At 43.3% G+C, this 20084-nt stretch overlaps 1 long non-coding RNA gene across 1 annotated transcript; it reads left to right on the top strand.

Moving 5' to 3' along the window:
• Positions 1 to 959: 959 nt before the first annotated feature.
• On the top strand, positions 960 to 6868 carry LOC144327017 (uncharacterized). The gene is made up of 2 exons (XR_013391992.1): positions 960 to 1001; positions 5735 to 6868. It is a non-coding gene; the product is annotated as an uncharacterized LOC144327017 (long non-coding RNA).
• Positions 6869 to 20084: the final 13216 nt, after the last annotated feature.

A 20084-nucleotide genomic window follows, 5' to 3' on the forward strand; every position in this document is an offset into this window, starting at 1 on the left:
TACATCAGGGGTGGAGAATCTTTCCAGGCAAAAGGTAGCATTACCCACTGAGCAACTGTAGTAGAAATGGTATTGTATGCTTTGATAGATTGCCTACATGTGAAGCGATGTAAAAGCCATAAAAGACAGTGTGAAAGGATGTTGTTAGGGGAATCTGCTTACTCAGGCTTTATGAAGAATGCGCTGTGAACCTTTGTGCAGGAAAAACTCAGCCTTGAGCTAGTCTGATGGAAAGTAGGCACCCTGTTCTTCTTGCTGAATCAAGCATGCAGCTCTGATAATGCAGGCATACTTTTCCTCTGAGAACGTGACTTAATTTTTATGCATGTTTAAAGCTAAAGGAAGGGAATGCCTTTATATAAGCCTGGGTAATTTATAGGTCAGCGGTCTCCGCTTTTGTGGGTTCTTCAGTAGCTGCTGTTGATCTGACAAAGTAAAGCTATCTCAAACACCACAATGGTGTGTTGGCTGAAGAAAACCACTACACAACCTTCTGGGGGGTGCATGCCAGTATTGGATGGGACCAGAGACAATAGTAGGTGTGATCTGGGACAAGAAGTGTGGCTGGAAAAGTTGTGCGGCCTGGGAAGTGTCCCGAGGGGAAAACTTGCGTACACTTGGCAAATTTGTGGGTCAGGTTATTTTTTATAGGAAAAGTCAAATTTCCTCAAGCACCTTCACCTGAAATGAAAGGAATTCCAAAAGGCATTGCATAGATGGTCTATGTTGAAATTTGTGCTTGTTGTATTTGCTGCTAAAGCGTGTTCTCCCTAGCAGAGAGCACGTGTTGCGGTTGGGAACAGGCCACCCTCCGGTGACTAGGCAAATTTAGTTGAATCCCGACCATTTAATGGTTAAACTGGGTTGCTGGGGTGTTTTGATTGTTGCCATTGCGGAGGAGGGGTCAGAGTCTATATATACAGGGGCCAGACTTTGGCACAGCCTCTTGGCCGTTTTGCATCGGATCACATGGAGCGCTTGGACAATCTTCTCATTGTCTGGTTACATTTCTTTATTTCTTTATTTCCCCTTTCTTTTAATCCTCTCTAGTCCCTTAAATAATTTAATTTCCCCCTTTTCCTGTTCGATTTCCCACCCCACCCCTTACCCTGCCCAGTGGGAAGATTCTCCCTGTATATGACATTCTCGCTATAGGAATGTATCTGCTTGCAGGCCCAGTTGCTGCTAATGTTTATCTGAGGCAGACAGAGGGCCCCAGAGGCTCCCTGTGCCTCCAAGGACTATGAGCACTCTGTATATGCTCTTGAACTATGCTGTTTCTGAACAAGTTTATTTTCTTTAAGTTTGTTTTGCCCTGATAGTGGCGACTGCCATTTTAGAGATGAGCCATTGTGGCTTAGTGGCTAAAGTGTAGGACTAGGACCTGGGAGACAGGGTTCATATCCCCCTCTTAGCCATTGTTATAACAAAACAAAATAAACTGCTCCTTTTGGGCTATTCTGTTGCTGGGTAGTTCGGCCCATTTGTGATAAAAGAACTTTGGGTTTCTTGAAGGGGTGCTTCCCTCTAAAAGGGCAAGCAGGGGTACCTGGACAAGCTGTGGGCTAGCTTACCTCTGCTATTTCACTGAAAACATTTATGCCTGGCCTAGCAGGTGATCATAGGGCTTTGCCCTAGAATTCGATGGCCTGGAAGCGTTTCCGGCCTGAATAGTGTCCCCATGTGGTCCATGAAGCATTGGTTTCACTGGGTCAGCGCATAGTGCCGGTAATGCTTAGGTTGCAGGATTGGCCCCTGTATGGGACAGCTGCATGCTCCCCCATTGCTCTGCCTGGACACTTAGGTCCTTTTGGTGGTTACCTCACTGCGAGGGATGTAACAGGCGCCAAATTGCAATATGCAAGTGGGAGAAAGCACCTTTGCGTGCCTGCATTGCAGTTTGCTCTGTGCGTTGCAGAGCATGGCGCTGCACGGGCTGCAATTGCATTGCATTGCGTGAGAGATTTGCAGTTGCATTGCACGGAGGGTGTGTGCATTGCATGGAGGGTGTGTGTGCATTGCACGGAATGTGTAGTTGCATTGCACAGAGTGTGTTGTTGCATTGCACAAAGTGTGTTGTTGTATTGCACGAAGTGTGTTGTTGCATTGTACGTAGTGGCTTGTTGCATTGCACAAAGTGGCTTGTTGCATTGTACGGAAGGTGTGGTTGCATTGCACGGTGTGTGTGTGCATTGCATGGAGGGTGTAGTTGCATTGCACAGAGTGTGTTTTTGCATTGCACAGAGTGTGTGTGCATTGCACAGAGTATGTAATTGCATTGAACGGAGGGTGTGTGCAGTGCACGGAGTGTGTAGTTGCATTGCATGGAGTCTAGTTGCATTGCATGGAGTCTAGTTGCATTGCATGGAGGGTGTGTGCATTCCAGGGAGTGTGTTTTGCATTGCACAGAGTGTGTAGTTGCATTGCACAGAGCGTGTTTTTTGCATTGCACGGAGTGTGTAGTTGCATTGCACGGAGTGTGTAGTTGCATTGCAGGGAGAGTCTGTGCACTGCACGGAGTGTGTTTTTTGCATTGCACAGAGTGTGTGTCTGGAAAGGAAGCTGGCTCGGCGGCAGCTTTGTCGGGATTTCTTTAGGGGTTCTGGCCAGCGTCGGCCCTGTAAGTTTACTTATCATGATGGCAGCACAAGATGCCCCCTGCCCAAGCGGGGGCTGGAAGCTGGCAAGCAATAGCTCAATACCTTTTGCCCATATTCCTATTTTATTTAGGGATCCAGTTGGATATCGTTGCTAAAACATACCACTTGCCTATGGAGAAGCTGTCTGCCTTGAAGGAAGTTATTTTGTAATACTTCCTCTGTAGCAAGTGATGCTTCATCAGATCCGATCTTGCTGGGTCACTTAATTAATCTTGCCACTAGGCCAGGCTGCCTGTGGCCTGAGGTCCCCTTACCTTTGTGTATGCCTACCAAGTGTGGTGAAGGCAGATATTAGGCGATGGTAGCAATTCCTGAATGTATGCAATAGTAGTTCGCCATGGCAGGATACCTTGAACCCGCACAGGGATTTTCAGGTTCATGCTGGTGCTGCTGGATCTTTGCCCTTTGGTTTTTATTGCAAGGGCTGCTGGTGTGCAAAGCTATGGCCTCGAGCCTGGTGTGGTGAGGCAATCATGTGACATAACTTTTCTTGAGTTTTCCCCATTGTAGCAGTTCACATGTGGCCCGAAGAGTTCAGTGACCATTGGATCTGCTTTTGGTCTGATAACCAGGTAGTGGTGAGCGTCTTGGCAAAACAGTCCTCACACTCTAGCACAGTCTCCGCCCCTCCACTCATGCTTTCGAGCTGCGCCACTTAAGGTTTAATATTGTGCTTTCTACTCTCCAATTTACGGGATCCTCTAATATTGTCGCTGACACTCTATCCGATTTTCAGATGAAGCGCTTCAGATCCTGGGCTCCAGACTCAGCTATTGCCAGACTTTTCCAGACCACCTGTGGCATTTTGACAACAACATTTTGACCTGGACCTGTTTTAATTCTCTTCCTACCTTTTAACCTAATGTACCAAGCCTATTTTGGGCCATTATATACTTTATACACACCCACATTTTAGATTCTCGGCGCTGGCAACTGAATCTTTACATTATTGTCTTAGGGTATTTAAATGTCATAACGCCAGTAATATCGCTTTGAATTTTGATTGGTTGCTTGTCTCTAGCATTTTTTGTCTTATCCTTGCTATGGCTGTATGCTAATGCAATAAAGGTTGATTGATTGATTGACAACAATTAGTGATTACAGAGAGCAGCAGCTTCCATTTCCCCTTCTGCTTTTACCTCTTATGGGAAGGCCTGGATGGATTTCTTAGCCTTAAGCTGGCAGTTCTCGGTCATTCAGATGAATTAGCCCCCATCCTCTGAGCAGATCCAGCAGTATTTGGTCCACCTGCTGCAAGTTGGGCATGCGGTTATAACTATCAGAATTCAGTCCGCTGCAATGTCTGTTACACTGAAGCTTTATTTTTCAGAGACCCTTGTATAAAGTTTGTAGGGCGCAGGGCCTTGGAAGGTTGGAATAGGCTCCAACCTCATAGGACAGTGGGCAGGAAGTCAGTCAATTTTTACCTATGCAGTATCTGCAACAAGTTAAAACTGTCTGCTGGTTAAAGATCTAGGCGAGACTCCTTTCAGTAGTCCATTGCATTTTCGCACTGAGGGTTGGGAAAATGGTTGTTGGAGCCAGCACGGGGCTGAGAGTCTGGAGGCTTATTGCTTCAGGACTTTTCCTTATCCTTTGGAGCTTGTCATTAGAGTTGGGAACTCTAAAACAGACTTAGTGGGCAGGAGTGCCACAATCAGGTTTCCCGCCACAGGTGAGGAGGGCCCTTGCCCAATTATGGATAACAGAATATTTGGCTTTTTATTCCCTGGGGGCTGGCCCGCTCCTAGTGCATGAAAATGGGTTTCCGTTAGCCAGGCATCAATGTGCTTACGTCGTGCACCAGTTATTACGGCCTGCGGCTTGCTTACCGCTGAACGCCTCATTCCTTACAATTAGGTGCTGTTGCAAAGGCTGCACACTGGGGGCCTGTCAGTAGACAGGATTGTGAATACGGGTCATTGGAAGTCTGACGCTGACAAGGGTTATATCAGGAAGTGTCACAATGATGTCTGTGCTGATGCTTGTCTGTTATTTCCTTTTTTCATAGGAGCAGCTGTGCACATTTGGGCCACAGCATTGTACACTGGGCTGGCAAGCGCGCTGATGAGTCTGGACTGGGGCGCCATCTCAGTCTTCCTGCCCATGTGAACCTATACTGGATGTCCAGATGGGGAATGCTTTGGGAGGAGATCCTTCCTTTGGTGCGGTCGAGTGTGACCTGTGCAGGTCCTCCCGCAGTGCTGGTGGTACAGCTGGGCGAGAATGTTTGCTGTCTTCCTCCAGCATAAGTTTGCATTCCCGCATGCAAGAGGGCTTGGATTGAGTTGATGGCAGCTCTCCCTGGACTCAAAATAATTCAAGGCATTGGTTCAAGGTGGTCTGGAGCACCTGTCCCCTCCAATGTGCAAAGATATTCCATTAAGGGAATCCATGGATTTGCCATGCTTTTGTCGACCCCTTTCAAGGGGTAGGGCCACGCAAGAGTCCCCTGGAGCATTTGGGGGTGAGCTTGAGTCTGATCCTGGTTCATTGCTCCCCCACGCTATTTATTTGTATTGACAATATGGTGGGGCCCTGTCGTCAGTGCTGCCTTGCTGAGGTCAGGTGTAGCTAGTCGGGAACCAATGCCTAGACAAACTACCACCGAGCAGGCCAGAAAGCATGTTAATAAGGCGGTGGACAATAGAATAAAATAAATATAGTAAAGAAATAACAAATAAAATAGGTCGTTGCTTTACGTGGTTCTGTAATATTGCACCCTGCTATTTTTCTTCAAGGCTGTTCCCCTCTTTAGGGCAGATGGGGTGCATCTTTCCCCTATGGGGAACGACACCTGGCGGGATGCGTTTGCCTTGGGATGCATTGCTCCCCCACAATGTTTGCTGGTACTGACGATATGGTGGGGCCCAGTCGTCAGGGCTGCCCTGCGGAGGTCAGGTGCAGCTAGTTGGGAACCAATGCCTAGACAAACTACCACCGAGAAGGCCGGAAAGCGTGTTAATAAGGCAGTGGAAATAAAATACAGGTCGTTGGAAATCGAATGCATTCAAAGGTTATGTTCGTTAACATTATTGGTGTCTGACAATTTTTGCTTGTTTTATCTTACGCAGCATCATCCACTGGGCTGGTGTCGCAGCACGGCAGTAGGGAATGGGTCCAGGTCTCGGCCTTCCTCCGCATATTCAGTTGTCTTGGCTGTCCAGACGGGGAATGCCCTGGTTGGAGCTCCTGCCTCGGATTCGGAGGCAGTTGCTATGGGAAGGACCCCCATCGGCCATTGTGGTGCAGCTGGGTGAGAACGACCTGGTTTCTATGGACTGTTTTTCCCTGCGTGCTGCAATTTTGTCGGACTTGGAGGCGCTGCGGGCAATGGTGCCAACAGCTAAAATATTTTGGTCAAGGCTGCTACAATGGCGCGCTTGGAAGGGCAGTCGTTGCCCAGCCGCCACTGAGAGAGCCAGAAAACGCATTAACTCTGCAGTGTCGAAAAGATCGTGGAGCTGGGCGGAGATGTGATTTTTCATCCTGATACGTGCTGCAATATTGAGAGACATGGAGACGCTGCGGGCAATGGTGCCAACAGCGAGAATTTTTTGGTCAAAGCTTTTGCAACGCTGCGTTTGGAGGGGCAGTCGTTGCCCGGCTGCCACTGAAAGGGCCAGAAAACGCATCAATTCTGCGGTGGCCAAAAAGGTTCGGGAGCTGGGTGGAGATGCGATTTCCCACCCCGAGATTCTTTTTCAGAGGCCATCCTTTTTCCGAGCTGTTGGCGTGCACCTTTCTGCTTCAGGGAATGAGGCTTGGATTGGTGCGGTGGTGACCAAGCTGAGGTCTTGGTTGGGTCTGTGAGTGGTTTGGCGGTGAGCTGAGGGCTCCATGGCGGTTAGGCATTGGTTAAATTGGTGCTTGGAGGGGTAAGTGCCTACCCCTCCAAATGATGCGAATGGGAATTCCGTTGAAGGAAATCCAGGGGCTTGCCATTCTTTCGTCCTTGTCCCCGGAGTCGGACTTGGGCCGTGCAAGCCCCACAGGAACATGAGGGTGAGAAGTAATGGTCTGGTTCCCGGCTTTATTTCTCACCCAATACTTGTTTCCCACGCTGGCTTCCGCTGGTGTCCGGAAGGCCAGCTCTGTCCCTGAGGGCAAGGACAGATAGTCATAACCAATGCCTAAGCAACCACTCACATTTTTTGTATTTGAATAAAGTTGTGGCCAAAAATTATGCCAAAAACCTTAAACAAAAATTGATGTGTGAAGTGTGAATTATTGGGGGGCTACTGTGACTCAACACGCAACACATTTCTACTGCATCCTGTAACACACCGATTCTTGTGAAGCCTGAAGCCCTTTCAAATGCATATCTAAAATCTGATGGTGAGTTTTTATATGATAAATCTGAAATATTTTAAGCTGCGTCTAACCGTTGAGAAACCTCCAGACCCCAGGCACATAAATATATCAATTAAAAAGAAAAAGTGAAGAACCAGCTCGTCTATGAAATGGCAAAAGGTCCAGTTATGCAATGACCTGTTAAGTCTATGCCTGCTAAATAAATTTAGCACATGAATGGTAACCAGGCCCCTACAGACAGTGAAACCTTAAACAAACACTTAGTACAATCATGGCTCACAAAGGAGTTGGACATCCTGGTTATACATACCACTGGTCTCTCCCTCCTCCCCTTCACCCCCTTTTTTCAGATGTCCTGTGTTGTCAGGCTAATGGATTTAGCACCTCTATATGGTCTTATTTCCTGGTGTCTGCTCCAATTAATGACTAGGCCATTTCAAAGACGGAAAAGGAGAGGCAGAAGTAGGTTTATTTTCATTTGTGAAAGTATAAAAAAAATACTTATTAATGTGAATTGTAAGATAATGCCTGGAAAGTGCGGTATATCATAAAACTTCCCTTTAGGAAAACTGGAGTTTTCAATTAAATGTTTTTTTTCCCCATTTCCAACTGCAAAAACTCCCAATACACTGACTTCTCTTTTGTGCTCCATTTAGCTAATATTTCTTATTATTTATCCTGCTGGATTTTAGTATCTCCATTTGTCTCCTTTCCTTGCCGTGGTACTGGGTTCAGTTTTGCCAGTTATTTCCTGTAGACAAATTGTAAAATGTCAAATATTTCACCTCAGCTTGCCAAGATATTAGATCCACCATCAACAGCAACTTCCTCTATGAGTCAGAAGCAGCAACTTATAAGCTGTTATTGATGATTTCTATAGCAATTTGTCTGTACAAATTGATTTGCAGTTCTTAAGAACCTTATGTAAAAATAGCAGTGCTGGATTAGACCCACTGATGGAGGAAGGGGGTGCGGTGTGTGCAGTCCACCCCGGGTGTCATCCCTGAAGAGGGGTGACATCTCCGCCCCGCCCCCTGGGACACCTGTTATTTCAGAAAATTCCTTCATATCCTCTTCCCAAAATTTGTATACCTGTTTACAAGTCCACCACATTCACCAACAGCTTGACATTTGCATATGGTAGGAGTTTTGCAACTACGTACTTGGATGGTGCTCTGTCCTCCATAGGTAAAGGTAAAGGGACCCCTGACCGTTAGGTCCAGTCATGGCTGACTCTGGGGTTGCAGCGCTCATCTTGCTTTATTGGCCGAGGGAGCCGGCGTACAGGTTCCGGGTCATGCGACCAGCATGACTAAGCCGCTTCTGGTGAACCAGAGCAGCACACGGAAACGCCGTTTACCTTCCCACCGGAGCGGTACCTATTTATCTACTTGCACTTTGACGTGCTTTTGAACTGCTAGGTTGGCAGGAGCAGGGACCGAGCAACAGGAGCTCACCCCATCATGGGGATTCGAACCGCCGATCTTCTGATCGGCAAGTCCTAGGCTCTGTGGTTTAACCCACAGCGCCACCCGCGTCCTCCATACAGGCAAGCAAAAAGCATTCTCACAGATGAAGAACACCTTGCAGCTGGGCAAAAATTCTCATGGAAAGGTGCAAAATAGGGCCAGGGAGGGATGTGGCATGGGGAAAAGGAGTGTTGAGAAGGAGGAGGCTCTATCTTGGAGAGAAAACTGAATTCACCCTGAATTGTAGGTGGGTTCATGCGAAGCAAAGCACAGTGATAACAGCAAGAACCTTTATTGAACTAACACAACTGAACAACAGGGGCAAAGCACAGGTGGGGAGAATGCTCTTGTGTTCAGGTCTTGCTTGCTGGCTTCCAAAGAGGCATCTGGTTGGCCGCTGTGAGAACAGGATGCTGGACTAGATGGGCCATCAGTTTAACTTAGCAGGACTATTCTTACATTCTGATGATGACAATATATTTATTTAAAATATTTATATACAGCCTCTCCTTAAAATAATTTCCATATTTATTAATATACAACTGTGTGTTTTCTGTGTTATTCCATATTATATTAAATAAATGTGTCAACAAACAAATGATACAGCAGCATTGCATAATAAAACAATTCAATATGAAACTACAATTCAAGAGGCAATGACATCAGTTTAATAAAACCAATATATCCTGATTACTGTTGTCAGGAATCGTTCAGCTGGAATGAGGGGCCAGGGAAAACTAAACAGATACGTTTTATCAGCCAACAGAAGCTTACCTCAGAACGTGCCTGCCTTGTTGAGGCGGGGAGCTCATTCTACAGACTGGAGGGGGGGGCACCATGAAGAAGGCCCCCCATTAAGTTGCTGTGAGATGAGCAACTCTGTTTGGGAGAAGGTGTTACTTGGGTTGTCCTTCAGTGTCCACACTGAATGCCGGAAGGGAGCGTTCTGCTCTCAAGGGGATATGTCTATATATGTTTTCCAAAGAACAACCAACTGCATATAAGCTTAGAAATGAGGATTGGAGTAAAACATCATGGAGGGCCTCTGTCATACTGGCTGTATGTGCATGCTGGAATGGTACCACAGTCCACATAGTTTATTAACTTGTTTCCAACAAGAATCAATCCAGGTTATAAAACATCTCATAATGCAGCTGTTTGTGTTAAAACACTTTGTTCCGAAGAATCTCCTTCTTTACCCAGCTGGCAATCACCTTCTGCCAGGCGGTTAATAACCCATATCATTCTTCTGAGCAGTTCGCGGAACTGCAGATGTTGTTATCATTGGTATGCATTTAGTCATAATTCAAATGCATTTGAACCAGTAATTTCCTGGAGCTCTGAGTTGTGCAATCAGTTGAATGGGGTGGTGGGGTGAGAGAAAGTATTTCTGTTTGATTTACATCAGTCACCTTTTTTAAGTTTTATCAGATCCTCCCCCCACTTCCACATGGCTTGTTATCTTGGAAAATGTTGCATTGCAGTCAAAGTGCAATTTTGTGAGAAGGGAAATTTTATTCATGGAAACTCATCAGAATCCTCTCCATGGCTATGTTATATGCTCCCATGCAACTATTTCACTAACGCTAATGCATCCATTGTCCTCCTTCAAGATGTGCTAGACTTGGGAATGAATGGAGTGGTCTATTTCCATATCAGTTTCACATGTTTATTTCTATACCTGTTATATTATATTACAAATAAATAAATGCAAATTAGATGCTTCAGAAAAGAACCTGTCCTGGTCCAAGGTGCTTTGCAGGCTGCTGTATGCAGCTCAGGACCTGAGTCTGCTTACTGTGGGAATGTTCAGGGTCGCCGGAGAGGATATATTGTTTATTAATATCCTTACTAACTTGCGCTAGCAAGTTCCTTTACTTAGCAGAGTTTACATTCCTCTTCTCATGCACAGCAGAAAGCTGGCTGCAGGCTCGTTAGAACCTCTTACTATTATGCAATTCAGTCTGCCTCAGATTGAATTGTATGTTCCTGGTAAGATCCGCTTTTAAATCCCTCCTAAAAGAATAAAGACACCACAGTCTTATTCATAAGCAATAATAATAATAAAAAGTTTACTCATGATCAGGAAGAGCACAGTGTGATCCCTGAAGGCAGGCTTTATTTTCTCATTGATTGAGATTTATTTATTTTTTTTAAAAAAAACAAAACCTGATAGCAATTTTTGGTAAAAAAAAAAAAAAACCCCAACTCCTAAGGGCTACCCACAAAGGTTATATGTGCTCCAAGGATGTACTGGAAAAGATAGCTCATGCCTCTACTTATTTGTCACCCTAATTATAAGAGGAAACTTAGTGGGTTAGCATGAACCTGTTCTGTTATCTTTGGTGTGAATGGTCAAAGAGGGCAATATTCTCAGCTACTCCTGGACCAAGTTAAACACCTGGTAGCAAAATTGCTCTGACCTGTTCTAAGCATTGAAACCTGCCCAGAAACACTTTCCCTATTACAGATGAAACGCATACACACTACTTTGTATTATACAGTGTGCGCTGTGGATCAAGGCATAATTATGAGCTTGTAATTATATTTCCAACTCCTCACAAATAAATCACAGTAAAGAATGTTATCTGCAATTTGGAGTTTGTGGTAAGGGTTGCTTTTTAATTGTGAAAATGTACCAGAAATATGTATGAAATTCAGGATTGCTCATGGGTATCTGCAGAAAAAAGATTGCATAATATATCAAACAACACATCAGAGAGACTATCTTGACACACCATTGTGAGTGATCATATATTTACACCTGACGGATTTATTCAAAGGCATTTTCACTGGGTTTCTTTTTCCTTCCTAAAGGAAGGTCAGAGGGATAGTCTTAATCAAGGAGAAAGTGCAAAGAAATATTACCTGAATTGTTACTTTTAATTAACATCCAAGAGATCTGAAATAATTTAAATGGCATTGGGAAAATATATCCAGTATCAATTACTGGTTTCTGAGGGTAAGGATTGCATGATTGTGTGCTTTTTGTTATTATTTTAATGGCCCTTAAATCAGATGGAACCAGCAAATTGTTGGCTGGAATAGCTTAGATGGTAAAACATGGGGCACTTAATCTCAGGGACATGGGTTTGAGCTCCACATTGGGCAAAGGATTCCTGCATTGCAGAGCGATGGGCTAGATGATGCTTGTGGTCCCTTCCATTGTTCTATGAAAAGGGGATGGGGGAGCATTGATGTCCAACATAAGGAAAAAATGGCATGTAATTCTGAAACATTTATTTCTTTACTTACATTTTTATATCCCACTGCTCTTCCACTATGGAATCCATGGCAGGGTACATGTGGTTCCCATGAGGTCTTCCATACAAGCACTGGCCAATCCCAGACCTGTTAAGTTTCAAAAAGGTGGTAGTCTCAGGGCGCCTGCTGACCTCTGACCATACCGATACAGTGGTACCTCAGGTTAAGAACTTAATTCGTTCTGGAGGTCCGTTCTTAACCTGAAACTGTTCTTAACCTGAAGCACCACTTTCGCTAATGGGGCCTCCTGCTGCCACTGCACCACCAAAGCATGATTTCTGTTCTCATCCTGAAGCAAAGTTCTTAACCCGAGATACTATTTCTGGGTTAGCGGAGTCTGTAACCTGAAGCATCTGTAACCTGAAGCATATGTAACCCGAGGTACCACTGTATCTCTTATTTAAATAGCAAAATTAGCATGTCCTATGCAATTGTAAATTTTGTTATTTAATAATGGCACTTCTACTTTTATACCCCAGATGCATGGGGCATAAATGCAAATATTATTTTTATTTTATTTTACTTTACTTTATGCAGTCAGTTCTTTCTTTTTAAAAATAATTAAATGCGAACACATTTTAAATTTATTTGAGGTAGCAGAGGATTTGCTCCTCTTGTAATAATATTAAAAACAACAACAACTAATAATTTTATTATTTATACCCTCCCCATCTGCGGCTACCAGCACATATAAAAGCGTAATAAACATCACATATTAAAAACTTCCTGATACAGGGTTGCCTTCAGATGTCTTCTAAAAGTTGTGTAGTTCTTTATCTCCTTGACTTCTGATGAGAGGGCGTTCCACAGGGAGGGCGCCACTGCCGAGAAGGCCCTCTACCTGGTTCCCTGTAACTTCATTTCTTGCAGTGAGGGAACTGCCAGAAAATAGGAACACAGTTAAAAGTCCAGACCAGCATACCTCGTTTGTATTGTCATTGTTATATACTTATTTATATGCTGCCTTTTTCCATGACAGGACTGAAGGTCAGCATTGTGCAGCAGTTCTGAATCCAATGTGACAAGGTTTGCAGGTTATAAAGTGGTATAGTAGTATTATCAATGAATGAATGAATGAAAAAAATCAGAGCAATAGGGAAGGAATAGACCACAAGTCATGTGAATATTCGGTTATGAATCAGAATGCTGGGCTGAAGGATTTGGGCCAGCTTTCTTCAGCATATCAGGGAAGCAAGGATTCTCACTGATTGATTAATATTCAGTAGCACATGTGAAATCTTTTAGTAAAAAAAGTGGAATAGCTCCCTGCATGAAAACCACTGATATTCTCTGTTGGAATTTACAAATGGATATCCAATGTGCATTAGAATATTCATCAAAATACCACATGTGACACCAAAGGCCTTTAGACAATATAAAATATAAACTTTCCAAAGCATGAATTAAAGCAGAAACGTATTATGGAAAGTCATAGGAAAACTATTATAGCCATGTATACTCCAAGAGTAACAAAGCGCTGGATTAAATTTTATAAAATTATTTATAATATGGCTAGGAACACAGTGAAAATTTAGCTACCAAATATATAATGCACACAGCAGCTTTTTGCACACTCATACCTCTGAATTCAGCTAACCATTTTGATTTGTGTCAAATCCCCTTCTAACATTTCACAGGGCACCCCAAGTCTGAGACGGCTCTGAACATGCACCCACTTCTCAATGTCTGTTCACAACACTTTCCTTTTCTGAGAACCTTCCTGCCAAACATAATTTGCCTGCACAAAGAGGTGCAAAAAGTGATTGACAGAGATCACAAATCATATTGAATAAAGGTCAGCTTTTGCTCAAAGCATTGTTTGCGAATACATTCATTTAGCACTTGTCCAGCTCTCTAACTTTACCTTACTGTCAGATGGCCTTTTTTTCTTTGGGATTGCCAATTATTCTCTTTTATTATACTTGAGACATGCTTTAAATTTTCTCTATTGATTTCCTCTTCTTTGTAATTGGATGTAGTGATTGGAATATCTTCTATATTACTTTGCAGCCTTTTTTTAATTAAATCTGAAAACTGACTCTAAAGAGCCCTACTGAAATTTCAAAGAGTAATAAAAAATAACAGTTGAAAGGAGATTTTGTGATACTGGTACCCCTATGGACTTTAATAAAAGTATTTTCTCAACAGATGTATATCTTCTTATATGCATATATAGACCAACTATTATTTTTTTAAAAATATTAATGTGAGTGATATCTACATATTTTAGCTGTATAGACTGACCATGAACTTTATGAAAACAAAAACTTCCCCATCCCTGCTTTTGATACCCATCTTCATAGAGAAAAATATCAGCTTTGATTATCATTCCATCTAATAGCAATCTCAAGAGTAAATTGCCAATTGTTATGAAGTCAAAATGGGGGCCACCGAGAAAAAATCTCTAAATTTTAAGGGGAAAACTCTCCAAAATACCCGAATGAGAATGGAGCATGCTGAGCATGGGTATCTGTTTTGGAGATGGAAAAGCAGGTATAGGCTCCTCATAAGAACATAGAAGATTCGGGACACATAAAAGAAAGGATATCTTCATGCAGTAGTGCATAGTTAAATTATGGAACTCACTCCTTCAGGAGTCAGTGGTGGTCACCAACTTAGATGGCTTCAATAGAGGATTATGTAAATTCGTGAAAGCCAACAACGGCTGCTAGACATAATAGCTGTGTTCAAGCTCCACTGTCAGAGGCATGGTACCTCTGGATAACAGATGCTGGGAACCACAGGTCGGCAGAATGCTGTTGCACTCATATCTGGTTTGCACCCAACTCTAGAAGGACACCATACAGAGTAGATCATCGTGTATTTATCTCTTGGTGCTGCATATAAGTCATTTTATCCTGTTTAGCACCCGTTTATGCAGGCAGTAATAAAAATAATAATAATTATTATTATTTATTATTTGTACCCCACCCATCTGGCTGGGTTTCCCCAGCCACTCTGGGTGGCTTCCAACAAAGATTAAAAATACATCAAAATGTCACACATTAAAAACTTCCCTTAACAGGGCTGTCTTCTAAAAGTCTGGTAGTTGTTTTTTCCTTTGACATCTGATGGGAGGGCGTTCCACAGGGTGGGTGCCACTACCGAGAAGGCCCTCTGCCTGGTTCCCTGTAGCTTTGCTTCTCTCAGTGAGGGGATTGCCAGAAGGCCCTTGGAGCTGGACCTCAGTGTCCGGGCAGAACAATGGGGGTGGAGATGCTCCTTCAGGTATACTGGACCGAGGCCGTTTAGGGCTTTAAAGGTCAACACCAACCCTTGAATTGTGCTATTCAAATCATCAGTTCTTCTTTTCTTATGTCAAATGAACACTCTGATTAGATACAAGCAGTGGCGTAGCGTGGGTTGTCAGCACCCGGGGCAAGGCAAGTAATTTGCGCCCCCTAACCCGTGGATTTGCGCCCCCTAACCTGTGGATTTGCCCTAACCCCAGATGTTGCGCCCGGTGCGGCCGGCCCCCCCTGCACCCCCCACGCTACGCCACTGGATCTAAGCATGATGTATAGAATAAATATTGGATTTGTGTACTTCATAACCCTAGAATAGCCAAATAAAATCTAGCAACAGAAGTCATTTTATGGGAGTGCAAATCTGGGAAGCCGTGTTCTTAAAATCTACATATTCCCTTGCCTTTCACTCCAAAACCAACATCAAGTAGAAACCATACATGACTCATTAAAAGAAATTATCCCAGGTAGCTAGTAAATGAATGCTAGTGATATATGTTGCTCTTTGTTGCTCTCATAAATACAGTGATGGTCAGAGCAGCCTATTTTTAGTTCATGTCAGCTTTCTATGCATCCATTCATAAGTCTGTTTTATTCAGTATGTACATCAACCAGCCGTTTGCTTGTCTTAAAAAGAAAGAACATACAAAACTTTGTATTAGTTTTTAACATCCCCTCCCCCACAACATGCACAAAGTTTGCCAGGAGGTTAGCTGACCTTGGCTATTTATTGAGTATTCCGTCTGATATGTTAGCAGAGAGGTGTGGTGATATTGCATCAAAGCTAGTGCTTTCCCACACTTTACAGTGCATTTGTCAATCATTTCCCTTGACAGAAAATGTCAGGATTCTTTTTGGTGCTGAGGGAGAGAGGGTTAGCTGCTCAGGATCACTAATCAACCTGAATCGTGCAACCTGAATTTGCTGGCATGTGAGTGCAAATCCCACCTGAAAATAGAGAAAACCTGGAATACTTTCTTATTTTCTGAGTCTGAGCAATGCATCCACGAGGAGGTTGTTTTTGTTGGGTTTGGATTTTCTTTTACACTTAATCAGCAAAGGTCACATATAGCTTTTAATGGGTTTTGAAGTGGGATGTATACTAAATCTCTTATTGATTTCATATAAACTGCCTTCTAAGAATTCATCTCATGGCTAAACAATATCATTTTGACATCTCAGATTCAGCTTAGGAGAGCATCGAACTGTACAGAGTGGGGATGCCAAGGCAATTTGCAGACTTCCAGTTTTTACAGCAAATATACATTTGGGGTACAGTGGTACCTCGGGTTAAGAACCTAATTTGTTCTGGAGGTCCGTTCTTAACCTGAAACTGTTCTTAACTTGAGCTACCACTTTAGCTAATGGGAGCTCCCGCCATGTGATTTCTGTTCTCATCCTGAAGCAAAGTTCTTAACCCGAGGTACTAATTCTGGGTTAGTTGAGTCTGTAACCTGAAGCCTCTGTAACCTGAAGCGTCTATAACCCGAGGTACCACTGTAATAGGTGCCGACTCCTAAGGACTGAGGCAGTTTCCAATAACAATATTGTTATTGTGAAGCTCACAGTTGCTTGTTTTTGGTGCGGTAACATCAAGTATAATAGTGACATTTGTTAACTTTATACTGTACTTTGTAGAGAGTATTCCTCATGTGATTTTTGCTGTGCCTATTGGTCCTTAGTACTGTTTTATTTATGTACAGAACTGTTTTATGCTTAAAATTCTGCTCTTTGTATGTTTCTATGGATGAAATCATGGAAGGAGAGCATGACCACCACGACTAGTAGCCATTGGAAGCCTTCTTCTCCATAAATTTGTCTAATCCCCCTTTATAGCAATCCAAGTTGGTGGCTATCTGCCCCTGAATTCATCTTCTTAGGCATTCTCAAGCACATTTCCATAGTTTAGCTCAGCCTTTCCTAACTGTGAGTCCCCAGATGTTGTTGGACTACAACTCCCACCATTCCTAGCTAGCAAGACCAGTGGTCAGGGATGATGGGAGTTGCAGTGCAACAATACCTGGAGACCCTAGGTTGAGAAAGGCTGGTTAATGATATGCTATGAGAAGTAGTAAAAAGGTAAAGGTAAAGGTACCCCTGCCCGTATGGGCCAGTCTTGACAGACTCTAGGGTTGTGCACCCATCTCACTTAAGAGGCCGGGGGCCAGCGCTGTCCGGAGACACTTCCAGGTCACGTGGCCAGCGTGACATCGCTGCTTTGGCGAGCCAGCGCAGCACACGGAACGCCGTTTACCTTCCCGCCAGTAAGCGGTCCCTATTTATCTACTTGCACCTGGGGGTGCTTTCGAACTGCTAGGTTGGCAGGCGCTGGGACCGAGCAACAGGAGCGCACCCCGCCGCGGGGATTCGAACCGCTGACCTTTCGATCGGCAAGCCCTAGGCGCTGAGGCTTTTACCCACAGCGCCACCCGCGTCCCAATGAGAAGAAGTACTTTATGTTATATGTTCTGAATATCATCGCCATAATTTCTTCTTCATCTCCAACTTATTTCTGTACATTTCTTCTGTCCTATGTCCCTGACTTCGAGATACTCAGTTACAGCTTGTTGTCATATTAGACAACATGACGATCTCATGGTGATGCATTCTTTACAATCAGATCTTTGCTCATTGAAGCCCTTTTGACCTTTAAAGGTTCATAGTGGACATTAATTTGTTAGTGTTCGTGAGTCATTGGTTCATCAGTGACAGGATGGCTCCAGGGAATAGTAATGGAAAAGGGAAGTCACTCACATCCAGGATGTAGAGACAGGACCAGTGTGGTGGGTAAGCAAATCTAATTAAAGTCTGATGTATGATAGGTGGTTTGCATAACATAAATAGTAATCTAACATTGTCTCCTAATTAGCAGAAGCAGGGTGACTCTCCCCAGTTCAAACCTGATACAGATAAGCTCATTAAGAAAAGCCCAGAAGTGGTTAAGAATGACTACATTTGACACTTTCTGGTATGAAACATGGTTAGACACTTGTGTAAAGTGACTAATAAACAACAAACAAACTTGGGCGGTGTTATGTACACTTTATGCCTTTAAAGCACATTCGAAACACATTCTTTCTCTCAAAGAATTCTGGGCATTATGGTTTGTCCCTCACAACATGAACAATTCCCAGCAACACTTAACAAACTACAGTGCCCTGAATTCTTTGAGGGAGGAATGTGCTTTAGAGGTATAGCACACACATAGCCAATGATTAGCCAAGAGGATTATGGGAAGAGAATGTGCTCATATCTTCACTACTCACTTTCTCTGTTTATACTATAGTTCGCTGGGAAAGGGGGACAGGGTGAATCAGAGAAAAATTCTCTCTCTCTCTCTCTCTCTCTCTCTCTCTCGTCTGACTATTGAAGGATTAGATCTGCGAGCCCTGGGAAAAACTTGTTTCCGAACTGCTGATGACCATAATTGGGGTACCATGTGATTCAAATTCCAGTAAGCTTTTGAAAGCAGGAGTCATTTGTTTCCTTACATCTTGGAGTCCCCATCTGGGTAAATGGTGGGAAATAAATAAATAAATAAATAAATACCGGTAAACAAACAAACAAACAAACAAATAACAGGAAGGTGCTGCAAGATGTTTCTGGCAGCTTTCTTCTGCAGTAGAAGATGGTGATCAAAGCTGCAATCTTCTGCATGCAAAGTAGATGCTCTGTTGCTGTGGGGTGGGGATGTTCTGTGATGTCTTAATGGCATTTCTGCCCTTGGAGGAAGTTGTCTGGTGCCTTCTGTGCCTATGTGATGTGGGGACATTGTCATCCAGCATCACTATGATTGGTGTTGATTGTATTTCTTGGAACTGAGTAGAAAGGATTAAGCTTTTGATTCTTTTCTCTCTCTTTTACATTATCTACTGCTGTGCTATAATAAAACTATTGTAGTTGGTTTTTTAATTGCTTTTGTGGTTGTTGTTGTTATAAAAATCCAGAGGTCTTGGTGCTTTATAGGCAAAATTTTGGACAACCTCAATTCTTGCAAAGCTCATGGACCTAGAGAAACACAGAGATATAAGAGAACATAGTGTTATAAGTTGCAGAAACAGCAGAGTGCTCTGAGGCTTTGAAGGGGACCTGATCCACATAACAGTGGGGTATTGACTCAGGCGAGCAGGTCCCACAATTACACCAATCCCCTTTGTTATTTTGCCTTCACACATAGGCAGGGCACACACATCCTCCTAATATTCATTATGTGCAACTTCCAATCCAAACATATTTTGGCCTGATGATATATTTTAAAAGATCCCCCTGCCCATCCCAGGCATTCAAAAGAAAGAAAGAAAGAAAGAAAGAAAGAAAGAAAGAAAGAAAGAAAGAAAGAAAGAAAGAAAGAAAGAAATCTGTCCATGCAGCCCTGATACAATTCACACAAAATTTGCTTCTTGACACAGTCACAACAAAGAAGGTCTTAACTATCTGGCATCGGCTCTCATTACCTACATTTCTTATCACAGCAAAAACGTTCATTAAAGCCAACAGCTCATTAAGTCTGGAAAAATTATTCATGGTGTGAAATGCTGTTTGTTTTTAATTATTATTATTTTCTGCTGCTAATGATAGCAGTGGCTCCAGCACTTGTTGATTAAACTATTTCCCCAATGAAAATCATCCTTCCTTGAGGAAAATGTTGTGACTGAAACTTGTTATCCTCAGCTGAAATATTCACAATGATATAAGAACTGTTTAAAAAGATTCGTTATTCTAATGTGCATGAGTGTATGTTTTGCTTCAGGGAAGGGTGCTTGTGAATAAGGAAACAGCTGTGAATTTCCACAGCATTCAATGGGCCATCTAGTTCAACATCCTGTTATTACACGACCCGTTCAGGTTACTTTAGCCATGACAGCTTGATTTCATTGATTAATGGTCAATGAAAGCTTGTTCCAATACAAATGTGTCACTCTTTAAAGGAACATCAGACTCCTTTGTTGACGATGGTCAGTGATCGATTTTGAGCTTTAACATTTCAGTGGTGCATGGTGCAATGCCTAAATTTGGTTCCCCCTCTGCCTCTTGCCTTCTTTTGTTTGTCATTGTTGCAGTGCCTGCTGCGGTACCCTCTCTGCTTGGTGCCCAGTGTGGATGAACCAGCTGCACCTCCCTAATTCCGCCTC

This window comes from Podarcis muralis, chromosome 1, assembly GCF_964188315.1.
Source record: "Podarcis muralis chromosome 1, rPodMur119.hap1.1, whole genome shotgun sequence".
NCBI classification, from domain to species: Eukaryota; Metazoa; Chordata; class Lepidosauria; order Squamata; family Lacertidae; genus Podarcis; species Podarcis muralis.